General features: G+C 37.8%; 1 long non-coding RNA gene across 1 annotated transcript; it reads right to left on the bottom strand.

Moving 5' to 3' along the window:
* Positions 1-78: 78 nt before the first annotated feature.
* On the bottom strand, positions 79-24,570 carry LOC130600020 (uncharacterized). Its single transcript, XR_008972350.1, has 3 exons — positions 24,351-24,570; positions 610-759; positions 79-350 (listed from the first exon to the last, which is right to left on the bottom strand). It is a non-coding gene; the product is annotated as an uncharacterized LOC130600020 (long non-coding RNA).
* Positions 24,571-25,576: the final 1,006 nt, after the last annotated feature.

Below are 25,576 nucleotides of genomic sequence, written 5' to 3'. Positions count from 1 at the left end.
TTCTGCTGATTCATAGGCTTAAACCTCAAAAAAACACCACTGGTTTTACAGTTTCTAAAGCAATCTAATATCAAAGGTAATCATTACATGAAAAAATTGTACTTCCTAGAAATAACAAATAAGGTTATTCAAAGACATATAAATACAAAGTCACACCTGCAAGAGGCAGAAAAATAATTTCTAATATATGCATAGTTGACCTGAGCTGCAGGATGAGAGTTTACACTACACAAGATTGGCTATTCAACTATCATTTGTTTGTTCCTCTGCCTGACAGTTTCCCCTGCAGCCTGGGTTGCTGGTATCCATGGCAGCCGTGCATCCTGCTGGGGACCTGCCGAAAACACCCTCTGTGTAGGGACACAAAGAAAGAGAGTACAGTGGGTAGAGGAAAGGAAATTACAGTTACAGGGTTTTGAAGTCAAAAGGGTGGCACTTCAATTTATAATTAGAAAAGGCATGTTAATTACAGATTATTGAAAGTGAAATAGGTCAGAAGACAGAGATATAAGTGATAATTAATGTACCACTAAAACAAACGCTAAAAGCCAAAACAACCCCCCAAACACTAATTCTCTCAATAATGAATAAATAGTGAGTCATGCATACTTTTTATGCCTTTTCCTCTGTGTTCTCCTCACACACAGGCAATTGCATTATTAAGAGCCAGTAGAGAAGACATTTCAGCATGGGTGTCCAGAGGACAGGGGAGAAGAGAGGGTCTCCAGAGACTCCATCCTTAATTCTAGCCACTATCAGCTATATAATATAATTGAAGCAAACAAAAAAAAAAAATTGCAAAAACATCACACGAAGGTTCTGCCAGTGAAGAAAAGTATTTAAAATTCAATGTTTCAGCTAGAAGTGCCAAAGCAATGCAAGGGTCAGAGGTGGGGGCGGGTAGCACAGGAGACCATTCTGCCTCCACAGAAAACTCACAAACTTTGAGCAGCACGAGTTTGAGGATTTCTTTAGGTTAAAGGGCTGCTAATATTTGCAACCAAAACATTTGCAAATAGCATATCTCCTCCCTGAACAAGGAATACCACAGTACACTCTGGGCCTGTAAATCTCTTAGTGGCATTACCAGTACAAACTGGAGCAAGGCAATCCAACCCTCATTACAGCACCATCTGAATACTCCCACTGTTTATGCTTGATAATAATAATAATCTTTCCCCAAGGCTTAGTCACTAAACCCAAATACTGTTCTCCTGAACTTCCTGGTGCAGTAAAATCAAGTGGAAGATATGAAAATAAATGTCTGACAAAATAGCCATTTAAGACAAGGTCATTTTAAGCCCTGACTAGTTAGCACAAAGAAACCTATTGATTACAATATGTGACTGATCAAGCCCTAAACCAATGCCTTACAGGACTATTTATGTCAGTTACTTTTGAATCTTCCTAGACTAAACTGCAACAGAAAAATCCAAGTTTTGTATTTCATCTATGAGGTCAATGAGAATCATGAAAACTCTCGAGATAATAAAAGTGGGTAGAGCAATTACTGTTATGACTACTAAGCAATAAAGCAGGAATTTCACTGAGAGAATTAATAAAAATCCCAAAACACAAGAATGTTTGATGTGGTGAACAACTCTTCACTATCTATTATTTCTACTAATAAACAAAACCAAAGAGAAAAATACACTCAAAACTGATCCTAATCATGTAGCTGCTTTGGAAATGAGAAGAATATGACCCACTGCAGTGCTTCACACAAACACTAATTAATTTCCTGCAGCAAATCTCAACAGAACCATGGGATCCAGGAGCAATTTGAAATTTGCAAGCTGAAGAAGACTGTAAACCCTTGTCAAATCCTCTTCTTTCACAAAAAGGAAACCTTGTGCCTTTATATCCTACAGTCTCACACACCACCCCATCTGCCCAATGCAGTCCCAACCAGGGACCATGAGCCTTTGAGTCACGATCTTCCTTCCAAGGTGCTCATTAGAAATGCTAATTTTTTTATGGGTAGGTGGAAAAGTGAACGTGGAGCCATTACTTTGCTGCTTTTATCAGCTTTACTAGTAATTTTCACATTACCTTTCCTCCTATTTCTTATTTATCTGTTTTGAATTGTCCATGATTAAATCAATAACGAAAAACTTACCTAATGAGTTACAGAGAAAAAACAAAAAACAAAACAAAACAACAGACCAACAAAAAAACACAAAAACCCACCAAAAAATTAAACTGTGCAGAGCTTTTACTCCCACTGGTAACTCATGGAGTACAAATAGTGATTAGGCAATATTTAACCATTAGCAACAGAATTTTCTTATCATGTTAACACCCTTAGCTAGAAAAGAAGAAAGTCTACAGTAAAGTCTGTAGCATAAATGTCAGTATAAAGCGAATTTAAAAATCATTCCCATCCGATATGAATGCAAAAGCTAAAAAAAAAAAAAAATTCAGTGAGCTTTTCTGACATTGAAATATTTAATAAACCTGGGATGACAAAAGATAAGAATTTTATTGAAACCAATTTATTTCTAATTCAAATATTTCAACAAAACACTGTGCATTGTATATGGGTTTTTTACTTGCATTTGCACTACAAAAAGTTCAAATTTCCTAGGCAATTTTTATATTGTATACTAAATTCACAGAAAATGGGCTTGAACACAAATCTCTCTCTCATTCAAATGAAAAAAAGTATAAAAGGCCAAGCCTTACATATTAAATCTCCTAGCCTTCCTCTTGAAACTAGAGGACAGCTAAGATCATCTTCTAAGTTTTAACAGGAGGAAAACCACTTCAGGCTGAGAGTGTGCTTAGGAAGCTGCTCCTAATTCCTCCTCGAGCCATTCCCCCATTCCTTTCTGTCATGTACTTGTGGCTTGTAAGCTCTCTACTAACCCTTCTTCAACTGCAACACTAATCTCACGAAAGGTACTTCCAACAGCCTTCCTTCCCCTCATTAAAACAAAACACAAGGTCCTTGCAACATTCTCAGTGGTCTTGCTCATGTCCTGGAAAATTCTGAAAATTCATGATCTACAGCTGTAAAAAAACCTGAAGTCAAACTGCTGTGGTTGAATTTGAGGCTCTTTCCTGTTTATTTCCTAAGCCTGGGCTTCCATTACTCCTTTTTCTTGTCTGTAGAAAGAGCACAGTACTTCCCCCATCTGTGGGAAACTTAATCAATTAAACTGAGTAATTTATGTCGTTAAAGCATTTCCAGATTATTATACAATAAGCAGTCTAGAATTGCATCAGTGAGTTAAGTTATTTGAATTAAATTTACCTGAGACCAATTAAAAGGAGATCAAGAATTTGAACAGAAGAATGTGAATGCATTAAGTAATCAAGCCTGCATTTAAATACTGAAAAGCAGCACATTTAGAGTTATTACAGCCTGGGATAAGCGATAAACAATCAGTATTCCACCTGAACACATATTCTGTGGTAGAGCTACTGAAATTGCAATACCCAATATTATTCTTTAGAGAGAAATTAAATGCCATGGAAAACTCTCTTTTACATAAATACCGTTTTGCCCATAAAGATACCACAAACACCCTGCTGAAGTACATAACCAATTATTTTAATCAGATATTCCAACAAAACCCCCACAGCCATGTACATTATGTCCAGTGACGGCACTGATAAGTGCTTGTCACAAAACATTAATTGCATTTCATTGAAAATACTCGAACAGCCTAAATGAATTCAAATATTGCGTGCCATTTCTCTATAATTGGTCCAAGGAAGTATTCCCCTCTACCTTTCACGTCCATGTGAAGTTAAGAATTGTTCTGGAACTTGATGAAGACAAACACTTTGATGTTCTTTTGTGTTAGAAGAATCTTTATGCAATAAATTACAATTATGTAAATATTAGCCCCTCTAGGGTAGAAGTGCCTCTTTGAGGCATAAGATGATTAGAGCAGAAAAATTATTAGATTTGTCCATGACCATGGACAGATTTGCTTCTTCAGGAAATTCTGTTATCAAAGAGTTTAATCCTATTCCCACTGAAGCAAGTAAATTTGGCCACTGAGGTAAATGGAAAGAGAATTCATTTCATCCATTCAGGCAGTACCCTAAAAGCCCAGATGATAATAACATCCTTAGTATGAATATTTAGTTACAGTTCTTAACACTGTCCTTTCAAAGCTGTGAATGCTTTTACTATTAGCATTCCTTTTCTTCTGACATGAAATCTCAGGCTTCTCTGAAAAACTGCAAAATGTTACTAAACCTCCATAACAGCTGGGCAGCAAGCATGCACGCCCATAATCACATATTGTGGTTAGTGCAGTGGGATTGCCTGGTGACAGGGCAGCACACAATTACATTGCTTTTGGCATTAAAGCTTAGTGGATGATGACTTGAACTGATGGTTGCAAGGCTGCAACAATGATTACAGGATTTGTGAGAGACAGGCAACTGTGGCTGTGTAAGAAGAAAAATGCATATGAAGAAAAGGATGTTTGTAACCCTGATTACATCATGCAGTCCCTTCTGTCCCTCTCACAAAATGCATCATTTGTACTCTGCTCCTGGAGGCTTTATATTATGCTTCAGAATCTGAGGTAGTAAGTAGCAAGCAGTTTCCTCTGTTCCTTTGCTCGTGAGATTATAAAAGGCTCCAACAGAGCTAAACTTCTATTCCCTAGGAGCAGACCAGTTAGTTTATGATTTGGTGTAGCTATTTCCTTATGGGTTTTCTCATTGTTGAAGACCACAAGATAGACTGAATTCCCAAAGAATGCAAAGGAGACAGTGCCTCTTCACAGCAAGCAATACAGTAATGGCAGAGTGAATTTGAGGCTGTTTGTAGACACATGAGGTTTTGATAAGGAAAGTGTGAAACAAACATTATCTGAAGATTAAGGCTTTATCCTTAAACACTGAGGCCAAAGACAGTACAATCTCCTGAATAATTCATGCATGCGCTGAAACACATGAATTAGTGTAGAACTTAATAATGTCTTTTTCTTTTATACCTAGAGTAAAATTAATAGTGAACAACGTTACATTTTCATACTACAACACAGAGCATACTCCTGCTTCACCAAAGGTTTATGGTACCTTATGTGTCCAGCACAGAATTAGGACAACACGCCCTATTTCAAATACGTTGTGAAGTTTTGCAAGTCTGAGCTGTTTTCAAGAAGGGAGATTATCATCCCATAGGTTTGACATTTAGTGCCATGCTTTCAGTCTGTAACACTTGTACAAAATATTTGTTACACACACATGCTTTCATGAAACTAACATCTTTCTTTAGAAGTACAGCAATAATTACCAAGAACGTTGGTCAGTGTCTGTGTATTTTTAAAGACCTGACTCGGCAGGTGGCTTAGGGGTGGAGAGTTAATATGCAGTAGAAAATTCCTACTTCAGGAAATGCTCAGCAGATGGGTTACTTTATTGTCCTAAAAATAAATTGTGACAGATGTGCTTCATGACTAATATGCTGAATCCATGAGGAGGTGAAGAGGGGGAAAACCTACATCCTGAAGTGACAGCTCTGCTTCACATTCTGACATGGCACTGTCTCCCCCTGCTGAAGGGTCTATAAAACAATAGCAAGATGTTATTTGGAAGTAGCAACAAAACAGATACTGTGGCTCAGCAGCTTCTTGCTGAGATATTTTATTAACGCAATTCAGGTTAGAGCCCAAGATCATAAGCGCTTCTGAGTTGGAACATCAAGGTGAGCAGTGCCCCGATACCCCGGATTTACACCAACCTGAATGGACTAGAAAAAATCATGGAGTGTTATGGGGGCATTTGATGTTTGTACCAGCAGGTGGACACACTTGACAAGCCCATCTGTGGAGCATAAGTTTCACTTATTTCTATTACACACATACTGTGTTATACACACACTTATGTGCATATGTATATGTGTTCATTATATTCCACAAAAAGACTGATTTTGGTGTGCTCCCTCTTCACCCTCCCCCCCCCCGGCCTTAATGCTTTATTTTATACAGAATTGGTACTCATGCCTGGAGAAGTTTTTGCTGCCCCATCCCCAGAAGTGTTCAAAGCCAGTTTGTATGGAGCTTTGAGCAACTTGGTCTAGTGGAAGGTCTCCCTGCACATGGCAGAGGGTTGGAACTAGATGAGCTTTATGATTATGAAGGTAACTTCCTAGAGTTAAGAAGATAACTTCCTAGAATTCACCAGTACCCAGATGAAGAGATTAAGCCGGGGTGTCTGATTTTAAGAACAACTTTTGGTTGTCCAAACCTAGAATTTACCATTTATGGAAGGATTACAGAACTACCTACAGAAAGTTACACATTTCCCCCCAGTTTTCTAAGGCAAAATCTTTTGCAGCAGAGAGGGGTAATAGAACACCTAAGTGAGGAAGAAAAGCACCGACAAGAACTCTAGGAGCTAGGATATTCCTGAGCTGCCAGTGGCCAATGGGTCTGGCTCTGCCCCAGCCCACAAGCCTACTGAAGTGCCTTATCGAACAGATCCATGCACTTGAGTATAAAGATTACACTCTCTTTCTAGTCTGAATGTGACTCAGTCTTGCAGCTTTTATTTTTTTTTTAAGAAGGCTTTTGTGGAGAAAGAAAACAAAAGCTCTGCCAATCATGTTTGCTTTATCTTATCCCATAGACTCCTTCATACAAGAAAAGCTGCAAAATACTCTTTTCAGTTTGTTTACCTCAAGTTCCGTAAACTCCATGCCACTTTGAAAGTATAAACACATATAATGAGAATGCTTTTGGAAAGCATTAACTCGTATTTTCACAGTGGCCTGTGAGCACTTTTATTTAATAGGTAATTTTAGGATGACACATTTATTTTAAATTTTAGAATGACATTTTAAATTATTTTCATTTATTTATGTTTTTAAATTTATTTTATATTTTAAAAGATATTTGTAATTCTAAAAATTTAAAGTATGACAAATTGTTGTCTTGGCAGCCTTCCTCAGCTACCTCACCTCTACACTGCTGACTGTGAAGTAAAGTACTACACAACACAATGTTTTCAGCCTGACCTTGAGAAACATTTCCATCCTTAAGAAAGGAATTATCCTGCTTTTGAGAGATGAGCATGGGTACATCCAGATATTTGTACACCATTCAAATAGAGAATCTGTTCAATCTTTCCTCACTATTTAGAAATAGACTAAGACTAAAGGTATGGACTTCAGCTTAGTCAGTCTGCCACAGCAGATGCTTCAGAAATACACATTACATGCATTAAAATAAACTCCACATTGCAGTTACTGCTCCCAATAAGCTGCCTCTCAAACCCATTCTTACTATGCTTACTGAGTGTAGTATATTATTCTGTAAATGATTTCATCTGATTCCAATATGACAATCGCAGGGTAAAGCATGCTTTAAAAGGGTTATGCAAAGGAAAAATCAGGATCCACTACTTGTTTTGCACTCTTTGTTAGCGTCTCAAAAAGAAACAAAACAAAGCAGCTTTAGCAAAGTAAAATATTGGAAAAGACGCTTTTATTTTTCCCTAATCTTCAGTTTGACGAGAATCTGCCAGCACTTCACACAGTAACTACTTGTACGTGGCTTCAACTAACAAACTGCTAATAATTTAAACTTCTTCAGCAGTAGTATCACATTTTAAATTACTTTGGAGACTCTCTAACCTATCTGAATGCTATCTGATCTTAACCAGTATTTTTCACCCTCTTTCAAAGAGTTGATACTGTACCAATGTAGAAATCTGCAAATATTGTGGTGTCTCTTTGTATTGTTACAAAGAAAAAATACATATTACCAGGCACCCATTTCTAATTTGTGGTCTTCACCAAATCATGGTAAGAAAAATGTTAGCACAAAGATAAAATAATCACAGATCTCCTTTATGGCTATTCATCAGTCTTGAGAAGTTACCTCCTCACTTATCACTTTTAAGACTTGGGACCTACTTTCCAAATGTCAAGGCAATTTCTCTGTAACTTTCCTTTCAGCAGTGCTGAGTCTCCTCTGCTGGTAATTTTCAGGTAACACAAAATTTCAAAATTACAAAAATGAGAACAGATGGTTTGGACTTAATTCTCCCTTTTCCTTCTTTAACACCAGCAGGAGAAGTTACACTTACAGACAATTTTCTCTATGCTCGCATAGCTAGTAGGTTTCTCCAAATAAACAGATATTATACAATCTCTGTTACTGTAATTATCACATACAGAAAACTGAAAAGACAACAGACCAGTGTAGGGTAACGGAAGAAATTATACAAGATCCTGCTGTGAGCAGGCTAAACTAGATTCCCTAGTGTAGGCAGGTAGCTAAAGCCATGATAAATTACCACTGTGTGATATATGTTTCTTAAAATTGGAAAAGAATGGACCAAAACCAGCACTAAGATGGCTGTTGTGATGCATGAGTAGGAAGGAGAAATAACTACATTAGAAATGTTCCAGATCCCTTTCAGCGGTGGAAATTAATGGAACACTGTCAATTAGCCTGAAACACTTAGCATAATGTATTTGGAATTTGCATGATGGATGGTTTATGTAACTCCATAACAAAATTCAACAGACGAAAATTGGTTTCTTCAACTTCTGTAACTGTTCCTCACAAAGGTAAAACAGACCAAAAAAATAAATCCATTTGAAAACATTTGCCAGAGATAAAGTTGGGCATTTACTCCTCTGTTTAGGCTTTCAAATGCTGTCCAGATGTAAAGCCGTTGCTAAAAAGCCAAAAGGAACATTCTGAGCTTACGCGCAGGACTCATACCTAGCAGTTTCACAGCAATCAACAAGACTCCTCACAAGCTTACCGCCTTAAACCTGGGTGAAAAACTGAGAAATGGGTTCTAGATTTTGAATCTCTCCAAGTGTGTGCTCTGCAGTCCCTACTGAGCTGATCCATTCAGCTTTGTCACCCTTCGAGCCCTGCATTGCAAAATGCTCCAAACACAGAGCTTATTTCAATAAGGCATTTCATATGCCAGATGGACGCACACTGGAGTGCCTGAGTGAACCAGAGCCAGGTAGCAGAAATGTTTTCTAGTCATTACCATACTGCTCTCTCCACGTAACCCCATTAGATCAGAAATAGATCAGTGATAAGGAAATGCAGGATGTTGCAGAGATTGTAGCCACTTGGCAAAGTGCTAGGACCTGTCTCAAGAGCTGGTTCTTCCTAGACAAGAAAAGGAGAAACTTTCCCTTGCTAAAAAACACTTTTCTTCTTGCAAAACTGCAATAAGGCCAAAGTGTTTTCCCCTCATGCAAATTTAGCCATCTGTCAAATTCCTTATGGAATAAGAAGTCAAATAGATAATATAGATAATATGTTTTAAAAGTATAAAATATTCAGCAAGAGGCAAAACCTCCCTCTGGTTGCTAATTATTAAGCCACATACTGGTACAGTTATGTAATTGTAGCTGCACATCTTTCCTGCACTTTTTCATTATTTACTTCAGCAAGAGGTGGAATTAAAACAAAATTACATTCTTCCATGCCTTCATCAATTAAAAAAAAAGCCTTCTTCTCAGACCTGAACGTTATGAAAGCCCCTGGCAAAGCCTTTGTCAGCTAATACCTCTCACTGAATATTAAATTCTTTGATATTTGTCACCAGTATAGCTCCTCACTTCTTCATGACATTAGTGTTCTTAAGTGTAAAAAGAATGCTGTGCAGTTTCTCCAGGATAGGCCTCCCCCCCCCAGAACTGATCTGTGGGTTGGAAAACATTATATAAAAAAGAAGGAGCCACAGCTGGTACTTCTGTGGCAGTCCAAGATGTTTAAGATCACCCCCCTCCCGTTTACAAAAGCCAAACAAAATTAAAGCATCAGATGCCATGGCACATATCAGAACTACATGCTCAGTTTGTCACTTTAATCATACAATTAAACCATAATCAGGCTACATGGAGCAAGACACCTCATCTTCTAGGGTCACAGTTGCTCCTTCAGAGAAGTTGCAGCTAGGGGTTACACAGTCATCCTGGGGTTTACAGGATGACCTGTTAGCATTACCTTCTCCTTGCTTTCCCCACAAGGGTATTCCTGCAGTGGGTGCAGAATGTTCCCAGAAACTTCTCTCATGCCTACCCACTGCTGGAGCAGAGACCACTTCATAGAGAGGCAAGAGGAAGAGGGGATGGAAGCAGTCCAATTAACATTTAAAGACAAAGGATAAAACGAAGCTGCGGCTGCGCCTGAGAAGGTGTGTGGGATAAATTGCCAAGGGAAGTGAGAACACAGGTGGAGAGAAGACAGGGTGGTCAAAGGAGAACACAGGTCACCTGGCATAGCACGGGCATGCCTTGACAAGGACTTTGCAGTGGTGTGGAAGGAGGAACTAGTGGAAAGAAGGTAAACATTGAAATCAGATTTGAAGCTAAATAGATTTGAAACAGATAAAAATAATAGAGGATTATTTAGTTATCTGTTTATAATTAAAACAGAAATCATCCCACTTCCAAGCAGGGAACTTCCAAATTATAAATTACTCTGGACAGGAGGTCTGCTTCCTAAGATATTTAGATCTATTTAAATTCAGTTCTAAGGCTATGGCTACAGAAAAATATATTTTCTTTTAAATTTCACTCCACAGCAAACATTCATAAAGAACTCAATATGGGCCTGAAGGTGACAAAATTACCATTTGCTTAACTATGGCTGTGACTTTCATATGTAATAGTGGCATTTTTAAATGGTAGTTTGAAAATGCGTAATTGATACCCATAGTTAGCACAGGTGAAGAGTTCTGTCACTCATGACCTTATCACTCATGAGCACTTATCACCATTCACTTAATTTAGTCAAGTGAAGATTTCATTTTACAACTCTGCCTTACACCCAGGTTTGCCAACCAATTTTGCATCCATCTGCATTGGTAGAGTGCCCCTCTGACCATGCCTGGAAGCCATCAAGAGCCCAGGGCAGATGAAGCCAGATCCTCTGTGTTCAGACTCCTTCCCTGAATAGAGCAATAGAAAGACCTGCAGAAATTCGTGGCTGAGAGGTGGTAAGAACAGTTTCTATAACTGCATTAGCCAGAACCAGCTTCATGAATGCCCCTAGCCTGTTTCTGTGCTGAGACAGGCTATGCTGAACCACCTTCGGCAGTGACTCATATTAATCTATTTGACACTGTATTGAAACAGACTGTCAATGATCACTCAGACAGTAACGGAACTCAAACGAGACAGTGGCTAACAGCCAGAGTGAAAGAATAGTTTTAGTCAAGACAATTTTTTCTTATCAATTTGCAGTTACTGAGGTGTAGAAGACGACATGGAGCAAGGACTTTGGAAAGAAATTTCCAGTAGGTGAATACATAAGAATTGACTGGCATAAAGACATTTATTGAGCTGCAGACATACATCAGTGAGCCTCCAATATTAACTTGAACAAAGCAAGAAAAATATCTATAGGCTCCATGGTCAGTAGCCCTGGCTCAAACCTACTCGGCCAACATGATCTGTATGATGCAGGAAATTCCCTGCCTTTCACAGATATCTAAATAGCTTTGGGGTTTGTGCCTTATGTCCTTCTGCATCAATACACCATTTGAGACATGGAAAATTGTATTATATCCTTACATTAGCAGGTGACACAGGACACTCATACTGGATTAAGCACTGAAGTCACTATGAATTAAGAATTTACACTACATATTTTATAGGGTCAGATACCCTGAAAAAAATAAACAGATATCATAATCTCACCTCTAGTCTTGGATACATATAAGCATATAACTAAAAAATAAACCAACCCAACCATTCCCAGCCATTTGCTGTCATTTGTAACTGTTGTCTCCTGCTTATGCAGCTCAAATCCCAGAGGGCACCTATCAAATGAATAGATTAAAATGATACAATTTCCTCATTTAGTCCCTTTCCTACAACAATCAAGGAAAACATGAGGAAAAAGCCCAACAGCAGAGTTTCATTTACAATTCTCAGCCTTCAACCTGTGACACTAACAAAATTTAAAAAAGGCCTGCCTAATAATGTTGCTTACTATTAACAAATACTGATACTGCCATCTTCCAATTGTAAGGGAATTACAAAAGGCAATTGAGAACACCTTTGAAAATGTGTTACATTTTGTAAGCAGTCACACTGACATTAGGCTAATGGAGTGCCACTGAAATCAGTTAAATTGGCCTGGCTCAAAGTTCAGGAAGCATCACAATATCTACAGCCAAAAAGTTAGCAAGAAGATTATGTCTTATCCAGCAAATATCAAGTATTACCATAAGCCTTTTTCATTCCTGTTTTCCCAAAATTTAAAAATCCTCTGTGTGAAGAAGCAAATAGTCAGCTACATGCCCAAAAAGTTGGACAGTTCAATTCCATAACTTGCTTGCTTCACAATTAACAATTAAAGAAAAAAATTGATTCTGAGTTTAAACCTTAGTAGAAAAATCCTTGTAACAGCCACATCAAGTGAAGGGCCTAAGGTTGCAGGATTTACTGGCAATTTAAGAGTCACTTCCTGCGTGTTGAGACTGGACATCCACCAATAGTACCAATCTTTCTTTCTTTCTTCTTTTATTTCTGCCTATAAAAGATTTCTACCAATACTGGATTGGAGACAATGTAAGTATATCCATAATTAACCATAAAATAACTGAAAAATTCAAGTGAACACACAAATTCCACCCCCCCTAAATTTATTGTTTAAACTCAAAGCTTCACTGACAGAATCACAGAACCAACTAAATTGCAAAACACCTTCAAGATCAAGTCCAACCAATCCATCATCACCTTCAAGTCCGCCACTAATCCATGTCACTAAGGGCCTCATCTTTTGAACACTTCCAGGGATGGTGATTCCACCACTGCCCTGGGCAGGCTGTTCCAATGCCTGATCACCCTTTTGGGGAAGAAATTTTTCCTAATATCCAGTCCAACCTCCCCCCCCACCCCCGGCACAGCTTGAGGCTGTTACCTCTTGTGCTACCACTTGCTGCTGGGGAGAAGAGACCAGCCACCTCCTACATCAGCTACAGGTTCGGGGTGTAACATGGACTCGCCACTACACTGTTATAGACTCTTAGAGTCTACATCCAGAGACCCAGCTTGTGCCATCACACCTCCACAGGGAGGGCTCTCTCCTTGACCAGCTCCCAGCACCAGGGAGAGCCCCTGGCTGCAAGAGCTCTGCCCTCAGGAGCAGGGGCTCGAAATGGCTGCCCTGGGGGTAGCCCCGGGGGCTGCTTCACATCCTGGGCCAGTCTGACCTGTGACCAGCTATGGTCATGTACCCCGTGCACTTAGGGCCCACTTCCTGCCCCTGCACCACCAGGTGGACAGGACAAGAGCTGCACAAGGAGGAGCTCTCCCTGGAGCCTGTCTCGGGGGAAGATTTGGTGGGATTTGGCCAAGGCTTTGGTTGGGGCTTTAGCCGGGGCACATGCACCTGCCACCCCTACCAACCAGTACAGAGGGTGACGAGCGTGGCCAGACCAGAGCTACATCCGGCCCAGAGTCTATACCCAAAAATATCCTTTCCAGGTTTTTAGAAAACTGGCTAAGAACTGAACATTGTACACATCCTTTGGGGGCTGGTATAGAGTCCATTAGTAATCCCCTTTTTCTGAGCTGATGCATTTCCACTGTTGCTATGACCCTGCTGTTGCATCCCCCTCTACCCAACAGCACCTGCTGCTACACTGGCAATCACGTAGCAGCTCTGCAAGACACACTTGCAAGAAGAGCATGCAGCAAATATCAGTGACACTTCAAATTCTGACCCTGTTCCAGTCTTCTGAGATCCTGCCATAGCTGATTCACTTGGCAAAGCTTTGCAGTGCTCTCAGGAAAGGGAGAGGAGAGCAAGACAGTAAAAGGATGTTCAGGGAAATACGTAAGAAAAGTATGTAACATACTGTGATGTACTCTCCCAGAATCCTGTGATGTGCAGTTCAGGCAACTTCTGAGACAGAGAGTATCTTTGTATTTAGCCCTAAGTGAGTTCCTCTTCCATTAATTTCTTTGATCTGCCCTTAAAAGCTGTGAAAGCTTTCAGAATTTATGTTATCTTATTGCAAAGGCTTCCACATCCTGATTATATTGGGTGAAGAATACAAAAGTACAAATGAAGATCAAGTTTCTGCTGTGGGCTTATTTTCTCTGAGTGCTCCTTCTACCCCTTGATCATCTATCAACCTTACTCTTTAACCTCCCAGTTCTAATGTGTTTGAAGGAAAAAAAAACCAAAACCCTCAAAAAAACCCCAAACCCAAAGAACCCAAACAAAAACCCAAAACCCAAAAAACAAAAAACCTAAACCAACAACTTTTTCATCTTTATTCTCTCTGCTACGTGTCCATCCCCCCACTATGTTTTTACATTTAACCTGCCGGAGTCCACCAGCCATTGTATATTTCCCATTCTAACAGAGATTCACTTCTCGGTAGGATGTTATCTTGCTTACTACAGTCCCCTTATTCTGCTCTTCAACAATGCCTCTTTCTTTCTGCTTCTGGTTTCCAGAATGTTTTGATGAGTATGTTAGTTCTGTTTTTCTGGTACAAGCACCCCTGTGTAGTACTTACCCTGCCTGTAAGAAATTTTCTTTGGTTTAAAAACAATTCTATCTCCTTTTAAACATTAAGTGCCAGCATCTTAACTATATTTTTGTTCAGATAAGCCTGTCTGACCTGTGTAGGCTTCCTCTACTACAGACACTTCCATAATTCTGAAGAAATCATTCCCCTCATCCGTGTGAGCTCTCTCCCATGCTCCCAGCTGCACACAGAGACTTAACCCCTACATCTCTTTACCTTGGCTAAGTTCCAAATGGAGCCAGGGGCTGGAGACTGCAGAAAAGGGCAAGTACAGTACAAATGTTGCATTCTAACCCTCAAGTGATTTGCGATTCTATTCAATATTCCTATTATCCCAGATTAACAACCACCGTGAAGAATAAGCATAATTCAGGTGAGACTGTTGATAAACTATGTTATTACCTGGCTTACGCTGTTCCAACACAGCACTTGTTCTGCTAAGTGTAGTACTCAATGGGCTGATATAGGAACTGCAGCGTATTGTATTTCTTATTGCCAGTAGTCAATGTTAACAACATTTTTGCACTTGCTGACTTCAATTCAGAGGGTACAACTGCTACCATTGCTGCTCTGAGAGGGAAAAGCCAGTGTCCAGGGAAATAACTTCAAGGTTGACAACTGCAGAAGTAGGACCCATTTGCCTTTTGCCATGTGAAGAAAAGTCCAAGCCATGATACCAAGAAATGTGCCCCGTCTGTGCTAATTTTTGTCCACCTTTGATTTATTTGGAAGCAAATATTAATCCTTTTCCAACCACCAAACCACAACAGCCTCTGAAGAGTTATATCAGAACATTGTTAATGAGTTGTTGTCAACTAAGTACAACACTGCTGACATCTAACCTACCAGGCACATGGGGAAAAAAAAGAAAAAGAAAAACAAAGATTAGGTGTGCCTAAGCAAAGAGCAGTTTGATGCTTATTATAAACAAACCACACTCTGAACTCAAGCCCATGCAGTAGCTTAATCAGCAGGGAACATAATGGCAAGTGAGGGTAAAATTAATCCTCAGTGTTATATCATTCTAAGAAACATTAAGCAATCTTTCATTTGTTTCAAAACAGTGGTTTTCCCACTGCTTTCATAGAAATTATTAGTGCAAATATTGCTACATATTTGTTCAAAGTGACAAGGAGTATATAGTGCTACAGGAAGGACTTAAAGAATACAGGCACTTTCCCATCACTACACCTATGAATTTATTCAAGTGAATCACCACTGTGTCTTATTCAACTAATCCTAAACAAGAAGTTATTCCAAATTCATCCTGCTGCTTTGAACTGAGCTGTTTTTCACACTTAATTCAAATATGCTTTCCCTAAACAATCATCACAATTTCAAATTGAGCAGAGGAAGGAATAAAAGTTCAAACTCATTTATTGTAATGTGCTAGAAAATCCCTTATGATGCTTTGAATGCAACAGCAGTGATTGAATTAGAGGGGAGTAATTTCTCCCAGTTACATGTGACATGATAGATACTAAAATGGCATTTGTTAGGTATTACTATCAGAAAAAAAAAGCCACCCAAACCCAAGTAATAATAATAATAATAATAATAATAAGCACAACCAAAAACCCCAAAAAAACAAACCCACAAAAAAAATCTACAAAACCTACAAAGGAAAAAAGAAATGGCAGAAACTACATTACAGTTTGTACACACAAATTAATTCAGTAAATTCTCCTCCCCACATGCTTTATTATGGCAATGAGTAGCTGTATAGACAGAACTGTGTTTTGTTAATTCTATTGTATTGTATACTTTTGCTGTGTTTTAAAGTTCAGAGCTTGTGAATGCCAGCAAAAGCAATCTCAGTTACCCTTCCTATGTAAGTTTTAGTCCTGTCAAATTATTACAGTTGGTGGTCCAGACTTCTAAAGCATGATGTTGAGTCTGTGCACAATTATGCCTTTCCCTCCATTTCTTAGTTCCCCCTCTCTTTTTTTTTCCCTTATTATCAATTGATTTGCATTATCTGTTTAAACACAGATGTTACCAACCACCCTTACTCCTGTTGTAGATACTAGAGTGGCCTAGAAAACATGGGTGTGAATCTCTTGGGTCCTGTCCTTCTAGGCTGACAGCTAAACATCTGGTCAGCTGCCTAGACAGATTAATTTCTCCACTTTCTGACTTTGTTTTATGGATATTGTTAAAAGAATGCCAATAACACAGAAATCATTAAAAGCATTTTGAACTCAAAAGAACTTCAGTGTTCAAAAAATTTCACTTTCTAAAATTTGTTAAACAGCTCTCAAAGTTAAAATGATATAATGGAAGCACAAGCAGAACCTTTGATATAAAGGGCATCACAAGAGCTTATGCTATATTGTTTTCTGGGACTCTGCACTGAAATATGTATTAAAATACTGGAAAGGCAAAGATTAGGAGATCCTTCCTGTACAGCAAGGTGTACTACAGAGGCAAAAGTAAGGAAATTGATATTGCATAACAGATTAGAACAAAAGAGTATCTTTGATCTATTAACCTAGTTGCCTTGGTAACAAGTCTTCACCAAAAGCAAACCCCAAGAAGAAGAGTCTTGTCCCCCCAGCAAATAAGTTGGACTTTTAAGTCTGCTTTCATTCAGAATATTTGCCTAATTTTTAATTCACATCTCAAGTAAACAGGCTTGTTTTCATGATGTGTGCTAACAGTAGTCCCCATTAACAGACTTTTACAAGCAAAATACAACTATCTTCTGCCATTCAATATTACTTATTCATTTTACCTCTATGAATAATGAATAAAGCTTACCAAATGTTGAAGAGCTTTAAAATGCTTTATTATTCTTAAAAGCTTCATAATACATTTAGGAAAAATCAGAAAGGGTTTGGTGTTTATTTTTTTAATATAAAAATATGATGCTCCTTTAAGAACGTATTTCTATTTAACAGCGCTAATAGTGGTCCTTAAGTCTTTCTTCTAGAAACTGAAACCCATGATTATTTAATTACTAACAACTTACAAAACCAAAGCATGGTTATACAGCAATATATAAGCATGTTGTGGTGAAAAGATGGTAAAGAAATGGTGCTTCTTACCATAATGGTTTCCACTGGTTACTCAGTGATAGCTGTATGTATTTTTTTATTTTTACTTTTAGAAAATATCAATAGCTAGTGGCAATCCATTAAAAAATGTAAATAGAGGAAGGTGAGATTAGATGGATTTTGAAAATTAGCTCTAAGGATGATGCAAAGGAAAGAACAGCCTCTGTTATAGATATGCCAAGTTAAGGAAATTGTTTTATTTCAGGGCTACTTGACCGCTTTTCATTTATTGCTGGGTCTGCAGGATAAAAATTTCCAATGTCATTTCTGAAGCCTAAACTCAAGTTTGAAAGAATTGAAGAACAAGATTTTTGCCATGCATTCACACTCTTTAATTTTGGCAGTTAATCCTTACACACATAATGCATTCAGGTGGCCTGACCTGTCCCCAGTCTTGGGACTATCATGTAAGGTGGTGCTTCAATCAAGAAGATAACTATAAACCAATCACAGTGTTAAAACATCACCAACCTGAAACACCAGCAAAACCACAAGTCCTCTAGTGATCCCTAGAATTATAACAGAATACCACAATAAAGAGCCTACTTGTGTTGCACACATTATTTAAATACTCTTGAAACATTATTTTGCAACATTCAAAGTGTCTGTGCTGCAGTCCAGCTACTTCTCCAAAAAGGAACTGATGAAGTTTCTCTTCACTTTCTATCTTACAGTCAGACCAAAAGCAAGATTCCTCCCAGACCTTTACCTTCTTCCACTTTGGCTATCCAACTCCACGTAATTTTAATGTTAGGTTATTTTCACAGTTTGTACCAGAAACACAGGTTTAAATGTTTTTCTCCCAAATACTAGCAAACCTAAGCAGCATGTGAACAAAAGGTGGAACCATTCCTATAAGACATAACTGATATGTTTGAAGACTGCAAGTACCTGAGACATAGCTATGCTGTAATATATCTTCTTCAAGTTAATAAAACTGAAAGAACCAGATGTCTTCAAGATTGTTACAGGTATTTACTGCCAGTAACAATTAAGCCACAGTAGGGAACTTACGGGTAAGCAGAAAACTCTAGGATTAAATTTCAAGTGCATTCGGGCTAGCTACACATTTAAAGTATATTGTACCATATCATGTTGTAACCATTACTTTGCCATAGTATTATTATGTTTTTAAGGAAATACACGTATCTGATGAAGAGAATTTCAATTAAAAAATCTTGGGTAGACACCAAGACTTAGTCCTTTAAATGACTATTCTTTAAAAGCTCAATCCCAGGCCAAAAATGTCATTGCAGAAGCAAGAGACAAGCATTCAAAGCTCTTAGCATTTAAAGGAAATTCAGATAACATATGGGCAAAACTAAGGTGAATTAAAACAAACATACACCTCCAAACCCCAAAACAAAGAAATGTTGTTTACGAAAGAGAATCAACAGGTTTCATACTCGGAGCCCATTCGACTATTCTTAGAGCTCAGTCTTTGCTTTGAAAATCAATGCAAATGGCCAGAGATTCAGTAATCGAGTAACAGGTAAGTCATCTAGCAAAGGCATACAGGCACTTTTCACCTGGCATGGGTCCTGCTCTGCGTTCACAGCCTGAGATGCAGAGTTCAAAGCAGCACTGCTAGTGGTCCTCTACTGAAACATTTCTGAATTAATCTAGAACCCTGTCTCCACTTTCCGAAGTTAACTGGGCTTCTATGTGATTCAATAGAAACACGCTGTCTTCAGGTGGTTTCTTCTCTTTGTCAGAGGCTGGGGCCATATTAAGAAACAAGTTTCTTCTACTATAATGGTCTTTCACCAGAATCACACTACCTATTAAAGGAAAAAAAAAAGTCATATGGAGAGTCACAGCAGCCTTCTATAAACCCAGCATTTTAAGGACCACAGAGCCATACAGCACTTCCATTGTAAATCTGCAGGAATTCCTTTTAGAAAAGAGATAATTTAGCTACAGCCTTTACGGGTACAGGAATTGGAATAACTATATTTCCATTTTGGGTGTCATTATTAGGATTAGGGGTAAAAGTGTCTTAGACAGAATTAATTCTTAATCATATTTAAAATAAAAATTCTCAAAATAAACCTTGCTGATACTCCTAAAAGAATTCCTGAACTGTCTAAGAGAAATCTCCTCCCAATGACCACTACCACCAAATATAGGAGGAACAATAAATTTGATGTAAATTTTTAGACAAAAGACTTCCTTCGAGCAAAGACCAATACCTCAACACAGAACACTACAGCTTTTTCCAGTTGCTCTTTTGCATGTTTCTGTCTGTACCTTCATAATACATTGATTAACATGATGGCCAGTTTTATATTTCTGAATAATTTGTACTTCTAAATTTGTACACCTATGGGTAGCTTTAAACAAATGAGGATCTACCTGAGCAACATTATTTGTTGCAGTGACAATAATTTCTACTGTCATTTAAATAAATCACGCTCAGCTGGTACTTTCTATCAAACTGTTACATAAGGGAGTCCTTTTCCATTTAACTTTTTCCTCTTACGATACAGACAAATTAATTCCTTAGCCAGATCTCCTAAGGAAATAAGATTGATGGCTGAAGTTTGCATAACTTTAAAGACTTGTAAATCCATTTGCAAATTTCAGTTGGGAAGTAAAAATTCTGAAGTATTGAAAATGTTTATAAACTTCGTAGCATGTTCAGGAGATAGGCCCTTGCGGTCCCTACTGATGGCAAAGAAGGCTGCAGAATGAACTTACTCTCCAAGAGCTGCAAAATGAGTTTAGTTTACAGACATAAGTTCTACCTAATAAGGAATGCCTTGTGTTTTTAAACATTCTGACTGCCCCCAAAAGTTTTCATCACCAGAGGAGTGCTTAAGTGACATCTTATACTGCTTAGCCAGCAACTGAATACAGCTTTTCATTACTGAATCCAGGTATTACCTGAAATCCATTATCTGAAAGCATTCTAGCTGGCTCCCTGAGCAGGACTCATGTTTTCAGTTCAGATCCTAGCTGAACGTGAAACCTAAAAAATTTCCTTATAAAGGCAACATCCTGATTGTGTGCAAAGGAGAATTCAAATGAACTATCACTTTTACTAAGCTTTCCAGATCAAAATTTTACATGGACCGCCAGGAGCTTAGACTGCTTCTGCCATTTGCTCTCAGGATAAGCAGAGGATTTCTGCCTCCAAAGCTCCTTATTCAACCCCATCCGAAAGCACTGGATGTGTTTCAGTGCTATTTCAGAGTAAGGCTCACTCCCTGCATTTCTGCAAACAGCACAGTTCACATTAGCCTCTCAGGATTTAGATATCCACATCTAAATGTGATGCATCTAATTCTGACACCTGCTATCAAACCTCTGCTGTAGACAGCAGCCCTAACTCAAAGAAGGCAGCAAAGTGACAGCCATCATCACAAAAGAAAGGTTGTCCCAACCTGAAATGTCTTTGGAAACTGAATTAACTATCATCTTCATTGAGATTTTGAAAATGTTGTTTCCGTTTCAACAAGTAAAGAGTTGATTTCAGAGAAAATAGTTCTAGCTATGAACATAATTAGGTCTGTAGGAATCACACTTTTTGTAACACTCCCGTAGAATGTCTCATATTCTAACAGAGACTGAATTAGTATTACCACTTAGTTTCAGGAGACCTCTACCTCACTTCAAAGCTGCCTTTTAGAGCTATCAGTACCAATGTTTAAATGATTCATAATGTGATGAAACACCTACCAACTTCTATTAACTGCCAAAGAGCACGATGCCAGCTCTTCATCTGCAGTTTTTGGTTAAGGTATATTCAACCCTGCATGTAGCAGATACACCCCTACTGCAGCCTCAGCAACAGAGAAGAGCTGAGGCATTAACTGCAGACACTTAGAGGTTTTCCTGTGCAAGAAGCAGTTCTAATAGCTAACCAATATTTAATTAATAAAATTCAGAGATAAGCCTACAAATGGGAAGCTGCAAATATATTTAATAGGTTAATATTTAATATGAATTGATTAAATTCAAAGGAAACTCATTATTTGTACAAAGAGGATTTATTTAATAACAAAATATTCATCAGCAGCAAAGAGACAGTGGCTTAATATAGAAAAATAAAAGACCACTGTATCTGAAGCCAAGTACATCTACTTCAGGGTTATTCGGAATACAAAGGAAAAATGGATTCCTAAAAACATTCCTTTAGAGTAGCCACTATATTTTGTGCTTGCGCTCTCTCTCACACACAACATTAGGAAACATTAGTGGTTTTCTAAGTCTTGATGGTTTCTTTATGTCCCAATATATTTCTTACTATTGACAGTATATCAGGCCAGTAATGTAGGTTCAAGGGAATAAAAGCTGTATTTAGAAGATAAAAATAACAAACCTACAAGGGTAAAAACTACTTCTACAAAGAACTTATAAGAGAATATATGATATGCAACAAAAGGGGGCATCCTTGTTGGAATGAGCTATAAACGTGGTAGCATTAAACAAAGATTACAGGAAATTATAAGTGGTGATGTCACCAGTTCAAGGAAACATGCAGACTGAGCTGTAACCTATCTATTTTTTCACTTTTCAGGGTGTTCGACACATTCAGGTTTTTTAATAGCTTTAATGCCTTTATTTTAAAAGATAAATTATGCACACAGGTTGCTACAGCTCATTTTGATGCCTAACATGGTGCCACCTTCCTTTAATTTCCTTACCCCAGTTTTCAGGTAATTTCTTTAAATATCCTGACTTTTATTTCTGGTTTACATTCTCCATTTTCACATCTCTCTATTTACTTTTCTCCCAGATGCCTACATTATCTCCTTTATCATGGAATTTATCTTTTCATCCTTAAATCTTCTCATTTGCTCTCCACTCTAATTCCTTTTTGCATCCTGTGATGTAGCCTGACCCTTTTATCAGCTATTCCATCACCTTCCTGCCTTTCTTCTCTCACTAAAATGACTCCTGAGAGACTCTAGACTTGCAGAGCTGAATGACAGACTCCCTAAAGATCAGTGTCTGGAGGACAGAAATTACAGTTCTTGACTTCTAAAAAGATCCTGTTTCAAAACTCTTCACTTTTACAGAATCAGAAATTTTACAGTACCACCAGGATGTTCTGAAATTGTCATTGCATTTTATATTCTTTTTGGGAATCTGTGGACTTTAAGATCCCTTTGTGACTTGAAAAAATCTAAATAACTGAATGATGAGATGTGATTTTCCTTTGTGCTGTGAAAAGCTACTAATTCACAGGAGGCTGGAGGAATGAGGAACAACTAAAATAAACAACGCCTTTCTACCAGTTCTCAAAACCCAGGCTATGTGTACTCACAAGAGCCTGCCAGTCAACTGGGTATGAAGGTTTTTATAAATTAACCAGAGGATGAAATTTCAGTGTATGGTCATGTGAGATGTGTTGCTAACTGTAATAAACCCGAGTTCAATAATAAGTCTCAGAAGTATCATTAAATACAGTACATATTTGAGATTGCAGTGAGTTATGGCTGTATCCAAAGTACAAAGAGAAACTCCTCTGATGGCAGAAATTATAAATATACAGATGTCAATGAATATTTTCAGAAAATACAGTTAATATCCATCAAATCGGTGCTGCAATTCTGAAGAGACATTTTTTAACACTGAACAAAATTACCCTTAATCCTTGCCATAGCTTCAATAACTCAGCTGTTAATCAGAGTGTTGTGACATGTACTTCTCTATATAAAAGGCTGAAGTAACAAAAGGAAAAACAAAAAAAAAAAAATCACAGTTAAACACATAGCTGAACAGAGATGTGATGGTTTTAAACATCCCCACTTGAGGTCTAAACTTGACTGCACTTGCCAGTTATCTCCACCCCCCTCCCCCCCCCCCCCCTCCCTACTTCATGGCATATGATAGCTAAGAATTAAATCCTTCCATTTTATCATCTGGCCATTCACTGTATAATCTACATGCAATGGTAATATTTTAATAATTCACCCATAATAAACTAGAGGTACCAAAATAACATTTATTACGGTATATAGAATGCCATTTGTCTATTTTCTACTTCAAAAAGAGAAAAGCAGACCCACCTCATCAAAAATTAGATACCATCATTACCTTTTATAAAACCAAGAACTTAAAAATACTGAAAATGCAATAAAATGTTCACCATGCTAACAGCTGACACTTGCTGGGAGAGAAAGTGGCTCTTTTACACCACAAAGCCACAGCTTGCCAAAGAACCTGTTTACCTCCCATCAAAGCAAAAGGATGGGATAGAGGACCTTACCACTATAACCTTGCCCTTGGGTCTTACATCATACATTCTGATACATCAGAAAGAAAAAAAAAGAATTCTCCAGAGAGATTCAATACCACTTACAGTTTCACAATCAGAAACATATTAAGTCTACACCAAAAGAAAGAGAAAGAGCAGGAGTCTTAATGACACTCATACACACATCCACCCGTTTTTCACCATATTAAACAGCCTTAAAATAAAGCACCATTACAACTGCTTTCTCTAATCCACTCATGAAGATAAACATTTACTAAACTTTCTTTATCCTGCAAACATCATCCTTAGTCTCTTTATCTTTCAAGACTGACACAGATCTTTCAGGTTATATAGCAACAGGACAAAGAAAACTATACATAACATATGTTAACATAATAAAGTTGTCAGTGTTAAATACTGACTACTGACCTTACGTTGCTGGACATAAGAATATTCTTTAGTGAGAAAATGCATGGATTTAATAATATATGCCAAATATTTACTTTAAATAACTATTGTAAAATCAAATGTTTCAGAAAATTAAAACATGCAATTCCAAGTTAACATAGTATGTGGGATGAACATCTTACCTAGGACAAACACAGCTTATTTCAGGACTGGTTGCAGTAACTTCTGTCACCAGGATCCACACCATGATTCCAATTCTGTCTCTCCTCTCAGGCTGCAGTGCACTTTAAATATTCTGTGAATCAAGAGAAACGTTTTTTCTTGAATGTGCTCTCAAAACGATAAATACAGTTCATGCTATAAGAGAAGTATGAGTGAATAATTATCCAGGATACTCCCAAGTGGCCAAGTATTGTATACTAACCAGCAAATCACATCTGCTTACTAATATTGATCAAGATCATACAATAATTTTCCTATTGATTAACTGAAAAAATTTAAAAGTGCTAGGTTAAAGAATGAAGTACTATGTTTTTCCCCACATTATTCTATTTCCACAGTATTAATGTCTTATTTCTTTGTATGTACTCATAAAAATATTCTACATACTGTAGCTATTTTTCTACAAAAAATTCTTCCAGGTGAGCAATTACAGCCCTCTGACTTTCCTCTATATATTTATTCAGTATTAAGACAATTTGTCTTGTGACATCTTGACAGTTTTCCCACTGTGCAAACAACCTTACTAGGGTTTCAGTTAAGCGGCACTTCTAATGAGGACTTCTACTTTACCACCTACATTAATAACCACTTTCCTGGTTTAGCTGTAAGATGAAAAATTTCCTTGAAGCTTAATGATTAATAAGGGGGGGGGGGGGGGAATAAGAAAAAAGAAAACAGCCCACTTTTTTTTTTCTGTTTACATACAAACTCCATTAAGTATCAAGTTTTTTCATTCAGTTTGGGTTCATTGTTACCACTGTCAGGTGGATTTTGCGATTATCTCAAAATATTCTATTTACTGGATACATTATTGAATCCTCCACATACATGCAGCATTGTCCTGATCAAATGAACAGATAAAACATAGCAGAAAGGATTGCAAAAAGCTTCATGTAGAGCTTTCTAATCCTTGTACTAACTCCTGAAAATTAATGAATTCCCTTTCAGACAAAGGAATAGGATCTGTTGCTACTGCAAAGGCTGAAGGCACTCTAGACAACAACAAAGCAACAAGAGGAAGAAGTTACACATGGTCTTGCAAGGTTAACAACGCAAGAGACAAGGAGTAAACAATCTCAAATCTAAAATAATTGCATAATCTTCTATAATACAACCTAATCTCCATGCACATGAGATTTGATAAGTAGTTTGTAACTATGCAATGGTTAGGGTGCCAATCCTTCCA

Source organism: Pezoporus wallicus, unplaced genomic scaffold (genome assembly GCF_028554395.1).
Source record: "Pezoporus wallicus isolate ANWC-B61680 ecotype Strahan unplaced genomic scaffold, APGP_CSIRO_Pwel_v1 contig_5958, whole genome shotgun sequence".
NCBI classification, from domain to species: domain Eukaryota; kingdom Metazoa; phylum Chordata; class Aves; order Psittaciformes; family Psittacidae; genus Pezoporus; species Pezoporus wallicus.
The sequence above is the reverse complement of the archived record's forward strand: the minus strand, read 5'-3'. Positions and strand labels throughout refer to the sequence as shown.